At 40.8% G+C, this 13,962-nt stretch overlaps 1 pseudogene; it reads left to right on the forward strand.

Annotated features, from left to right (window-relative positions):
- The first annotated feature begins 589 nt into the window (after positions 1 to 589).
- On the forward strand, positions 590 to 8,831 carry LOC117518663 (annotated as a pseudogene).
- Positions 8,832 to 13,962: the final 5,131 nt, after the last annotated feature.

The following is a 13,962-nucleotide window of genomic DNA, read 5'->3' on the forward strand; positions in this document are numbered from 1 at the left end:
CAGTGTCACTTTTTGACATCATAATTCTTTTACTGTAAAGCACATTCAGGAAATGAGTTATCAGCAGTGTCTTTACAAAAATCAGTTTACTGCCACCATCAGCAAAAAAGGTCAGAACTGTTCACAGCAGCAGGTCTCAGGTAAAGTGTACTTTATGAAAATTACAGGCCTAGTGGATCACAGCCCCGCCCAGAGGCTCGTCACGCCTGTATAATTGTAGAGAAACCCTCATATAAGACAAGCCCAGTGAGCTGATCTGCGCACTCTGTGTGACAGCTACACGGTCTGATGGACAGATGACAAATAAGACAGAGACAGTGTGGCAAACAGAAGCTCCTTTCCATTTAAAGCAACAGCCACACAAACAATTTCTTATAGATCTAAAACTAAATTTTAGTTTAAGTCTCATCAGCTCGGTGTTTGCAGAGCAATGCTGGACTGTAAACTATTTTTAAGACAGCTGGTGACATATTAGTTAAAGGGGAATTCAGTATATTCAACCTAGGTCCTAAACATCTCATCCTTTCAATATAAAGTTGATTTTTTTTATTTTTTATAAACATTGCTTTTCCTTTTTGTGTCTCATCCATCATGCAGCCCAACCTAGGCCTCATTTCCCAGCATCTCTTATAATTTAACCACAGTTCTTTTACTCCCAAGTGCACTGCACAAATGGCTTTGTCCCCTCTGCACACCTCCTTTGATATAAAGGGATGAACCTCTTTATATGCCTGTTTTGCTTTCTCCATAGGGCTGAACAAACTCCCCATGCTTCTGGGGGCTACTTTACTGCCTGTAGCAGACGTCTTTTCATCTGAAGACTTAGAAATGTCACCCCCATTATCGAGTCCAAACGAATCAGAAACCACAGATAAAGGTGACCTCAGTGTGACTCCTGATCCCACTTTTAAAGCAGAGGGATGGGGGTTACTTTCATCACCCTTGCATGTTTTCTTTGATAGGGGCAAGTCATGTGACAAAAACATGAAAAGCAAATGACCAGACCATCTACACTTTTGAGTAAAAAGTGTTTGAAAATAGCCCCCTGTACTTCCTCAGTAAAGATCCCCACTGTCAGTCCCCTGATGTTTAATATGTAACACAATTTCTGGTGTCCCATTTTGTGCATTGGCTGATTTGGCACGAATCAATAGCATGACAGAAAACAGGCTCTTTACTGCATGTTTTATGTATATGTGATCCATCTGGCCTTTTAAAATACAAATTGTAGCATATTAAATTCATGTTCAAGGTTGATGAGAGAAAATACTGAGCACCTTTTTGTCAGAGGCTCAGATACATTTGTTAAATCAGTGTATTAATATATCAATAAGCATCCAAGGCAACAGTAAAAGTATGTCAGTATACTGTGAAAGCCACATTATAGGTTGAGTTTGCTGATTCCTTCAATATATAGCATCATTTCTTTTTAGGCACTCCTTCCTGTAGTTTTTCAAATGTGTACAACTTATTGGTTTGCTCACGTTTGTGTTTGTGATCTGAATGATTCTTTATTTGCTGAATATTAATCAGGGTAGCATCCACATTAAACACTGACTTACATCATCTTGACACTAATTCTACCAATGGTAGAATGTCCCTTGGTAGGTTGTACAATGCCTCCAAGGGTGTCCACCAATTCAAGGTTATGGCGTTGAATAGCCAAATGGTCAGGTCAGGTCTGGCAACATGCACTACTTCTCCACATCCTCACATCCACCACACTACGGAACCACCTTGTCACCTGGATAACAACCATCAAGGCGCATAGCCAGTCCAACCCCACCTCTCAAAAGTATCAATCTAAAACGTGAAACGTGGGCACCCCATTGGTGTTCACCACTTATTAGGGTTCTCAACACTGGGGCACCTGTGTGCTGGATCATCCCCAGGGAAACGTAAAATGTCATAGCTAACATACCCTCACAATGCAAGTTATACGCCTCATCCAAGTGTCCCAAAGTAACCGTTGACACAAAGTCATTCCACTAGTACCAAAAGATTCTCCAAAGAGGCCTAGCACCAAAGGCAACTTGTTACCACTTTAAGGCAGTGGTTAGCCTCCAAGTCTCACAACCCCGTAAGGCAGGAAGCACCAGGGTCCTAAGGTTTTGGACCTTCATCCTTCTGCTAAGATATTGCTATCACCAAACACCTCTGTCCAGTGACCACATGACTATACACTCTTCTCAGTAATATCCACCTCCAGCATCTATGACATCATGTCCATCCTCCTGTGATTGCTGCACAAACTAGAGGTTGTACCAGCAACCAAATCAGGTTACAGGAAACTGCTAGAAATGACTGAGTTTGCTGATCCAGTAGACAATTTTAAATTTGGAAAAGGAAAATTTACAGAACAGCAGCTGAATTTTCAGTGAACTGTATCAAGTGATGCAAATATTAGAAATGTCCAGGTAGTGAGCTATAGATTGGTAGGCTTTAATCTTTTAATCTACTCCGGGTGCTCCGCTTTCCTCTCACATTTAAAGACATGCAAGTTAGGTGAATGGGAAGCTTTATAATTGCCCTGGTCTCCATTGCAAAAGAGATCTCGATCTCAGTGGGACTAACCTGGTTAAATAATGGTTAAATTAAAATAAATTTCAGAAAGCGTGTTCAATACTTTTTCCCAGTGTCATTTCACATTATTACACATAACTTTAAATTTCTGTACTTATTTGTTTTAGTTTCTTTGTATGTGTGAATGACTTGTGTTGTTAGCTACATCTGATGAAAAGTTCATGCAATAACATCTTCAGAAATATATTTACTGAGAAAATGGTGACGTGTTCAATGCTTATTTTACCTGCTCTGTGTGTGTGTGTGTGTGTGTGTTGTGTGGGTGTGTGTGTGCGCGCGTGTGTGTGTGTATTTCAAATTATTGTCACCCTTCATTAAAACTTAGTGTTCCTTTGACTGAAAAAACTCTGTTTTGAAATTATCTTTTCTTCATTCTTCATTGTCACTGTTGTGTTTTCCAGACTACCACTTCACGACGAGAGAACTCATGCAGGAGGGCATTGACAAAGGCAATTTCATTGAGACTGCTGAGTTTTCTGGTAACATGTATGGAACAAGGTAAATAATTCCATCTCTCCATTATTATATGTGCACTGGCCACTTCATTAGTTATATGCATTTAACTGCTTATTCAGGTCATGTCAGGCTGTAGATATGGCGAAGAGGATCTGCTGAAATTCAAACCAAGCATTACAATTGGGAAGAAAAACAGTTTAATGGAGCATGTCATGGTTTTTATTGGCAGTCGGACTGCCTTGAGTTTTTTTCCTCAACCGGCTGATCTAGTGGCCATGGCCATGCTGGTTCAAATATAAAAGCAAATAACTATTCGTTACAAGGTGTGCAGAAGAGTATCAGTTAATGCACAAAGCACAACCTGAAGAACTGAGCAAAAAGTGACAGACTAGCAGCAGAAAGCCACACCAGGTGCAGCTGTCAGCAAACAACAGGGAACCGTGGACACAGGGGGCACGGTCATTTCAATGGAATATTTAAAAAATGTTGGCTGGTCTAATGAGTTTCAATTCGTGCTGCAACATTCAGATGACTGGGTCAACAAGGTGCACTTCATGAACTGATCAGCGTGTACACACACATATATCTATAGCAAAAGTGGGTAGGGCAGCTCCCCATTGCCAATTTTTGATACCAATTCTCTATGTTTTTGACAAAAAAAAAAAAGCCCCAAACCCTCACATACCCAATCAGGGCCTGAAGTTGGGTGTAATTTGGGGTAAAAGTTGCACTGAAGAAAATTGTGAAAGATCAGAAAAGTTTTAAATGTGTTTAAAAAATTGTGACACCAGGATAAGTCGTGATCCACAAGACATGAACAATCATATTTAACTGATGCAGAGTAGGGGTACTCCTATGTAAAAACATGTGAAAGTGGGCAAGCAGGTACAATATGCAAATCGCATTAGGTAGATATAAAGCCCAACAAATGTTTTCCAACTTCTCTTGAATTGAGGCCTCAAATATATTCCTTAATAGAAGTAATTTCTTCACACACAACTGTAACAAAGTACAGTCTAAGTATTGAATTATGCAGACGTGATGTTTTACCTTGTAAAGTAGACTCATACTGATCCATAACAGGGTGGTGACAGATGGAGCTTTAGCTTCCATTAGATCAAAAAGATGCAGCACAGCACTTTCTGTGTCACATTTAATCCCATTCTGAAGATAACACACACGGTGAATAAGAGCAGCTCACAGCAACGCAACAATCCTCTTTGTGTACACGTCACAAGCACAAAATTACACGGTTCCATTGGTGAAGATGTGTAATCCTTGTTAATTAATCAGCTTTGGTTTGGTTGTGATGATACATATGTATATGTTGTTTGTCTTTGGTTGCTTCCAGTTGTTCAGGGTTCGCCACAGTGGACTGAGTACAGCTCTGCAGGGATGTGGCACAGGTTTTAGCGCCACATACACTTCTGCTGACGCGTCATTCTCCACGTCAGCCTCTGTGAAGTCTCTGGATCAAACCTGGTCACTCTAATGAGTGTTGGTATTGAATGAATTAAGGATTTTGAATAAGTGTGGGATGAACTCATGATTATCTCACGTCTGCTATGTAACATCTGAGTTGGGTTGATTTATGGGAGATCTCTTGCATCTGGTATAAACTGAATTACAAATGTAGTGTTTCAATGGGACTCCAATCTACACTTCGATGTTTTTCAACAATCCTGTCACTACGGGCTTTATAAGGTTGTTTAGCTGTAACATTTCTGTCATTGCATATTCTGTCAATCTTTTGCTGCCATTTTTGTTCGATGGTCATCCCACTGAGACTGGTCTGCTTGAGGTTTCTTCCTATATGACCAAAAAATCCTGAAGGAATTTTTCTTTATGACTGTCACCAATTTGCTTGCTCATGGGGTCAGAGAAGCTCTAGACCTTACACGTGTATAGCACCTTGAGGTGAATTTTGATTTGGTGCTGAAAAAAGAATTGTAATCACACTGATGAATTGTGACTGTGTGTTCTGTAGTAAAGCTGCAGTAGAAGATTTACAGGCTAAGAATGTGATCTGCATACTTGATGTGGACATCCAGGGTGTGAAGAAGATTAAAGAGACTGACTTAAACCCCATCTACATCTCTATCCAGCCCCCTCCATGGAGATCCTGGTAAATAACCAACCAGCATTACATATAGTATCGATTACATGATTTCCTTTTAGTAATGTCATTGTTTAAGTTCCTTTCATGCACCCTCTGACAAATGCATTATTTGGTTAATGCTTTATTAATGGTGACCTCTTATGAACTGCTGTGATCAACACTTTTACAATGACAGGTATTGTGAAAAAGTATTCAAATATTCTAATGCCAAAGGTAATGTCTTCTTTCAATGCTTTCCCCAGGAAAAACGCCTGAGGGATAGACAGACAGAAACGGAGGAAAATTTACAGAAACGCCTGGAGGCAGCGCGCATCGATATGGAGCTCAGTATGTTACCTGCAAATCCTGCTGGAGGAATACTTACTGAACCATAATCATGACAGCTGATTTAGTTGTCTTTTGTAGGTAAAGAACCTGGAATGTTTGATGTTGTGATTATCAATGATGATTTAGAGACCGCCTACGAGGAGCTGAAAGATGTTCTCAATGAAGTGAGTAAGACAGTAACATTTATTCATACAGTACTTGTCCACAATGATGTAACGGGCAATCTATGACTCAGATAAGAAAAATACAGCTCTCCATACCACAAGAAATTCTCACCGCCAGCTCGACGAATATTTAGGTTTGGTCCTGCCCCCTTGACATTTTATGACTCGAGGGGAAATGCATGTTTTCGTCAGCATTATGCATTATGATTGTGGTTAAGGTTACAGTTAAGGTGCATAGGTTGGTATTAATGCAAAGGGGCTCCTGGATTCATCACATATTGAAGTTCGGTCAAAATGAACCCTTTATATCATGAGATGAGATGTGATAAGTTTCTTGTGAGAGTGCATTGGATACCAGCACAACTCCATCAACTCCATGAACTGTTCCCAAACTTGAAGTTTTATATCAGTGACAACTGTAGCTGCAGTCCTGGTCTTCCTGTTAGCAGCTTCAGGAGTAGACCAGGCTATCCAAGCTCAGAAATTATTATTTTTCTCCCTGGTATCTTCTTTCAAAACTGATCTGCCCCACTGCTTTTATAGGTTGTCGCCACAGCAGGTACAGTTGGCCTTCTGGCATCAGCTCTGAGTAACTGCCAGTCAAAAGGGTTTACTCAGGCTCCACATATTCAACAACTCTCAGACTGCAGGAAATCCATTATCCACTATTCATTTGTGTTTACTATATCTGTCCATTTGGCACTTCATCCATTTCACCACCAGTTGGTGATCAGTTGATAGCTCTGCTTCTCTCCTGACCAAAGTCTCAAAAAATAAAATAAAATAAAATAAAAAATGCAGCTATGGATCTGGTGATACGGCTGCATAATTAATCATTCATCTTGGCTTGAGGATACTTTTGTGACAAGTGCAGTTATGAACACGATTGTGTGTGAATGTGAAAAATGTGGGACAAACCTTTTGAGGAAGTCTTAAACCTGACAAGTACAATCTATCAGGAGGCAGTATTTGTGGACTTAAGGAAGTTCTCTACCATCTCCATGATAGAGATCACTGAGGTGTTGGAGAAATGTTGGGTATTGTTTGTTCCTGATTCTCTCCCCTCAGCCCCAACCAGTCCCAGCAGAAGACTGCCCCTCCCTGAGCCTGGTTCTGCTGGAGGTTTCTTCCTGTTAAAAGGGAGTTTTTCCTTCCCACTGTCGCCAAGTGCTTGCTCACAGGGGGTCGTTTTGACTGTTGGGGTTTTTCTGTAATTATTGTATGGCTTTTGCCTTGCAATATAGAGCGCCTTGGGGCAACTGTTGTTGTGATTTGGTGCTATATAAATAAAATTGATTTGATTCATAATGGATTACAATTCCAATGGTTCAGCTTGCATGGAGACTGAAGCAGTACCTGTATAATAACTGATGAGGTAGGTATTTCTATTTTTATAAATGGAGAGTATAGGTTGTGCTCCAACTCAGACACCTGAGGAAAGCCTATACCATTCTACTAGAAAGAAGACACTAACTACCTTTCAATCCTCAAATTCAGAAGGGAAAACAGATTTACTTCAAGCTGTGGAATAGTCGACCAGCTCTTTGCCCTGGTAGCAAGCCGGATGAGTCATGGGAGTTTACCCATCCAACCTCCATACATTATAAACTTGGAGAAGGCCTATAACCGGGACCCTCAGGATGTCTTGTAGTTAGTTGGTGTTTTGAGGTGTGAAAGGGGCTTACTGTAGGATAACAAGCAACAAAATTCCATGGTAGTTGAGAGATTTTGGGCTATTTGGGCTAACATTTTTGGCTATTTCTCTAGGCATGGTCAAGCACGCAGGTGCCTTAGTGTTGAGGACCCCAGCAACTGCAAAACGTTTCACATTGAGGTAGATGGCTGTTTTTGATAGGTGGGGATGAACTGGTTGTCTGCCAGCACCTGAGGTGATTTCATAGTGTGGATGCAGTCCTGTGCTCCCAGACTTGACCTGACCCTCTTCAGAACAGGACCTGTATTGCACACTTGCATGGTTTGCAGTGCACAATGCAGATAGTATGGGAACAAATACTTCCAAATCTGGGGCCTGGGTACTTTGTCATAAAACAGTGAGTTGTCCTTTCCAAGTACAGACTGAGTTAATGGTTCAAGTAAAGGTTTTCAAGTGTCTTTGTGTCTTGTTTAAAAATTAGCTTTGTGGGCTTTGCTTCAAATGGTTTTGGTAAAGAGGGATCTGAGGCAGAAGGCTAAGAAGTTAAATAACCAGATGAGTATTGTTTCAATCCTCATATATAGTCATGAACTTCGAGTAACAACCGAAAGAATTGGAATTGGTACAAGTGACCAAAATGAGTTTCTTATACATATAAGTAGTGGCATGACTTACCTTTAAGGAAACAGTTAAGATATTTGACATCCAGAAGGAAGAAGTAGAAGGACTCACCATGTAGCCACTGCCCTTTTATGTAGAAAGAAAAACCTTAGGTTGTTCAAACATCAGATTAGGATACCCCCTTGAGGTCTCTCTTTGAAGACAAGCACATCCAAATGGGTACCACTCAGGATGTGTGAGCATATTTCTCCATGTAAAGCTGGAGTTGCATCATCCAGTGTAAAACCTGTGCCAGATCCATATTCATGTGGCCACTCCCAGTAGCTGACGGAGGTAGACCCGACCCTGCTGGACAGGCAGCAGGAGGATACTCTTTGGCCTGGGAGTCCATTGGAATTCCCCAGGATGTGATGAAAGATGTGGCTTGAACTGCTCTCACCATGACCAGGCCCCAGAAGAGTGAAGGAAAATTAACCAATTAATAATAAAAACATAAGAACATTTGTTGAATATTATGTCTTCCATCACTTTCATAGATACCTGAAAATTCCTGACTGCTTTTTCATGCTCTACCTACTATCACTTGTTATGCTGAACCACCGGCTCTACTGTTTATTGCTCTGGACAAAAACTTTCTCTACTTAAAGTACCCCAAATATTTCTGAATGCATTCCTTATATTGCTCTCCTTTTATGTCTTTTAACAGGAAATTAAAAAAGTTCAAGAGGCCAAGTCATAAGTGGAAAGCCAAGACTTGGTCTGCGGGGGGACAGAAGGACTACACTTAAAGTTCTGACCTCAATAACTCCATCTTCACTGACTGTCACACCTGAAACAGAATTTCTTCTGGAAAAAAGCTTGCTTTTCTTTCATCGTCTAAATAATATAATCACAAGACTGAGCCATACAGTTCTGATTCACTGGTCCTCAGATGGAAAGTGGGGGGTGGGGGTCCTCGCCTGAATTATTTTTTTTTTTTTTTGTCTCAAGACAATGTGGTTTGTGAAATATTTAGCACATATAATGATTTGTAGTTATGAAAACTTGCCATTTTTAAAAATTATTTATTACTTTGCTAAATTTGGCATTTATAAGCTAAGGTTATGAAATTTACAAGTGCAGAAAGTTACTGTATCCAAACTGATTTTTAAAATTCTTAAAACTAATTGACTACTAGACTAGTGTCCTGTCCAGTGTGTTGTGTTAATAGCATAATAAAAAATGGATGGATGTGTATTTAAACCAAAAGTGGTACAATATTTGGTTAATATCTTGAGATGATTAACTTTTAGAACAGATTGTTCAAAGGTTAAGGTCAAGTATAACATAGGCCAAAAGCATGTTTACCTGCTTACCATAACACATCCGCTACAAATATGGCTACAAATTTGAACAAAAGCTTACGTTGATCAATAAAATATGTGTGACCGATTGGTATGACTTCATGAGAACGTCACAACACAAGTCATAAAATGAAGTTATATAGTTTAAAATGTCTTACTCAACTATTAACAAAGCAGCATCGCAAAAAAATTGTGCATTTTGTGATAAAAGCACCAAAATTGGCATGGATGTAGGCAAAGATACTTAAAATAAATTGATCCATTGTAAATTTTCATCATGGTTGCCATGATCGTAGATTTACGTTGCCGCTATCTGGTTATACCCGCCCGCTGTGCGTAAACAAGTGACGTCACAGTGCGCAGCCCAAGAACTGTCCGCAGAGGAAAACATAAAAAGGCGAGAAGTGTGTGTTGGTCCCAATATGGATATTCCGGCTGATTTTCTCATGGATAGTATGACAATGAACAGCAACCAGCTTGATGAGGATGCACTGCTGAATTCAGAGAGCAGCGCGCGCCAGCCAGCCAACACGACAAAAGTTAAAGTGAGCCAACTTGTTATGTACGCGTTACGTGTTGTGTATCTCAGTAAGTGCTAATAATGCAAATAACATGCTGTTGTCGTGCGGTATGCTTTTCGGAGTCCCGCCGTTCATGGCCAGTTGCCCGCAATGACAGATATTCGCCCTCGTCTAACTCGGGCAAATATTGGTCATTTTGGGTGACTCTGAAAATGCATACCGCCCTCCAAAAGCATGTTATTGTACCACATTCTTTGTCTGATCATAAAGATTCCAAAAGGTACACTTTGAACTATCTATGACTGAATGTTATGGATTTATGGGATAAAAACAGCAAAAAGGATGACAAAGGTCAATTTCAGTGTGTACAGGGGTCAAAAGTTAAAGTTGCTCCTATTTTGGTAAAAAGTGATGCAAATTGTTGGTTGAGCTAATAGGATGAATAAATGGAACAGTTTTGGCTGTGTTGAATGCTCGCTTGGTCTCCAAAGTAAAGGCTGACATCCACTGGATTCTATGACATATATAACATATGTTGTAACATCATAACTAAGTACGTATGACAGATGGTGCAAACAATTCCTTTTTCAAACCCTATTAACTAAACCAATAATCTGCATCACATTTTACCATAATTGCAGCAATGGACCGTTGTCATTGTTTTTGCTGTTTTTAACCCATAACATTCACTCATAGTTAGTCTAAACTATACCTTTTTGGAATCTTTACAACCAGACAAATAATGTGGTAGATTTTTTTCAATGTGAATGAAGTATTTTTCAATATTCATTTTGAAAAATGGTTGCCATGGCAATATGATGGAATTTCATGATGGTTCAATATCCAATTTTTATTTTAAATATCCACTGGAATGTCATCTGGACCAACTGCCTTTCCACTCTTCATCCTCTTCATAGCAGCCCTCACTTCTTCCTTGCTAATCTCTTGTAATTCCTGATTTACTCTCACCACATCATCCAGCCTTTTCTCTTGCTCATTTTCTTTATTCATCAGCTCTTCAAATATTCCCTCCACCTTCTCAGCACACACTCCTCACTTGTCAGCACATTACCATGTGCATCTTTTACCGCCCTAACCTGCTGCACATCCTTTCCAGCTCTGTCCCTTTGTCTGGCCAATCGGTACAAGTCCTTTTCTCCTTCCTACTATTCAACTTCTTGTACAGCCCGCAATATGCCTTTTCCTTTGCTTTTGCCACTTCTCTTTTCGCCTTACGCCGCATCTCCTTGTACTCCTGTCTACTTTCTTCATCTCTCCGACTATCCCAAACTTTTTCGCCAACCTCTTTCTCCTTATGCTTTCCTGGACCTCTTCATTCCACCACCAAGTCTCCTTGTCTTCCTTCCACTGTCCAGATGTCATACCCAATACTGCCCTAGCTGTCTCCTCACCACATCTGCAGTACTTTTCCAGTTGTCCAAAATTGCTCCCCTCCAACCAGTGCTTCTCTCACCTGCTTGCTAAATTTCACACAACAGTCTTCCTCCTTCAGCTTCCACCATCTGATCCTTTGTGAGCTCTCACTCTCTTCTTCTTTCTTTACCTCTAAAGTAATCTACAAACAACCATCCTATGCTGTCTAGTGACACTCTCTCATGCTACCACCTTACAGTCTGTGATTTCTTTTAGCTTGCATCTCCTATAAAGAATGTAGTCCACCTGTGTGCACCTTCCTCCACTCTTATATGCTACCCTGTGCTCCTCCCTTTTCTTAAAGTAGGTATTCACCACAGCCATTTCCATCCTTTTTGCAAAATCAACTACCATCTGTCCTTCCCCATTCCTATCATTGATACCATATCTACCATTACATCCTCATCACCTCTGTTCCCTTCACCAACATGCCCATTGAAGTCTGCTCCTATCACCACTCTTTCATGCTTGGGCACACTCTCCACCACCTCATCTAACACACTCCTGAAATCTCTTTCTCCTTCATCTCACAACCTACCTGTGGGGCATATGCACTGATGATATTCATCATCACCCCTTCAATTTCCAACTTCACACTCATCACCCTGTCAGACACTCGCTTAACCTCCAACACACTTTTTAACATACTCTTCCTTTAAAATGACTCCAACACCATTTCTCTTCCTGTCCTCACCATGGTACAACAACTTGTACCCACCGCCGATGCTCCTGCTCTTACTTCCCTTCCACTTGGTCTCTTGCACACATAATATGTCTACCTTTCTCCTCTCCATCATATCAGCCAGCTCTCTCCCTTTACCAGTCATACTACCAACATTCAACGTCCGCCACTCTCATTTCCACCCTTCTAGTTTTCTTCTTCTCCTGCTGTTCGTGGCAATGTTTTCCTCCTCTTCTTCGTTGTCTTCGCCCAGCAGTAGCCCAATTTCCACCGGCACCCTGTTGGGCAATAGTACCAGTGGCGGACGTTGTTAACCCGGCCGCGACCGATCCGGTATGGGAATTCAATTCTGAGTCTGCATAGTTGGGTTGGCTTGTTTTACGCCGGATGCCCTTCCTGACGCAACCCTCCTCATTTATCCGGGCTTGGGACCGGCACTCAGAATGTACTTGCTGCACACCCCATGTGGCTGAGTTGGTATTTTTATCACAATATGCACAATTGTGAAAATTTTAGCTAAGCTGCAGCACTGCACGTGTGGTCCCTCCAAGCTCACTGCATGTATTGCTGATAATGAGTATTCATAATTACCCTGAACTCCAGCAAAGAAAAGGTCAAGGCGACCTAAGAGATAGTGCAAAACACCTACTGTCTGTTATATCTCAGTAGCCAATAAGGTTAGACAGATTATCAATTTAATTTAATTTAATTTAATTAGCTTATAATGCGAAATAATGCCAATGCCAAATCACAGCAAAAGCCATCTCAAGGCACCTTACATAAAACAAGTCAACATAAAATTTAATAAATAATTAAAAATGAATTTAAAATTTTTCAAATACATAAATAAAACAGAAGTAAAAGAATAAAACAAATAAAAATAAAAACTATTCATAAGAAAGAGAATAAAAATAGGTTTTGAGTCTTGACTTAAAAATGTCCACAGACTCAGACTGCCTCACGGTCACAGGAAGACTGTTCCACAGGGTGGGTGCATGATACGAAAAGGATCTTTGACCTGCTGACTTCTCTTCACCCTGGGAACACAGAGAAGTCACGCATCCTGCGACCGCAAATCCGGGCCGGCACGTAGAGTTCCACCAGATCAGCCAGATAAGATGGCGCCAGTCCATGAACAACCTTATAAGTCAATAGCAAAACCTTAAAATCTGCTCTCACACAGAGAGGGAGCCAATGCAAAGATGCAAAATGGGTGTGATATGTTCAGATCTTCTGCTATGTGTCAGAAGTCTGGCGGCAGCGTTCTGAACCAGCTGAAGACCCCTAATGCTGGACTGTGGTAACCCTGAAAATAGAACATTACAATAATCTAGTCTAGAAGAAACAAAAGCATGAATCAGGCTCTCAGCATCAACCATAGACAGGATGGGGTGGATTCTCGCTATGTTTCTCAGATGGAAAAAAGCAGTCCTAGTAACATCCCTGATGTGGAGGTCAAAAGACAACGTGGGATCAAAAATTACCCCAAGGTTCCTCATTTTGTCTGTATGATGTATGACACACCAACCCAGGCTGAGTGCCAGCTGGTCAAACTGATGCCGATGTCTCGCTGTACCAAGAACCATCATTTCAGTCTTATCAAAGTTTAAAAGCAGGAAGTTACTAGACATCCAACTTCTCACTGATAGAAGACAGTCCTCCAGGGATTTTATGGGAGTGAGATTTCCCGCAGTTATCGGCATGTACAACTGAGTATCATCAACATAACAATGAAAGGCAATCCCAAAACTCTGCAGTATATGCCCAAGGGGTGCCACATACAGGGAGAAAAGCAACGGGCCTAAAACAGATCCCTGTGGAACCCCAAATCTCATGTCAGCAAGGTCAGAGGTAGTGCCATTATACAATACACATTGAGAATGACTGGACAGATATGATGTCAACCAAGGGCACTTCCAGTAATCCGCAAAAAATTCTCCAACCTATCGAGCAAAATATGATGAGCCACGGTATCAAACGCAGCATCAATAGTTCATATTGATAAGGGGAAAAAAGTGATTAACTGGTAACATGAACTGTCAGACATGGAAATATATC

The sequence above is a fragment of the Thalassophryne amazonica genome, chromosome 10, assembly GCF_902500255.1.
Source record: "Thalassophryne amazonica chromosome 10, fThaAma1.1, whole genome shotgun sequence".
Taxonomy (NCBI): domain Eukaryota; kingdom Metazoa; phylum Chordata; class Actinopteri; order Batrachoidiformes; family Batrachoididae; genus Thalassophryne; species Thalassophryne amazonica.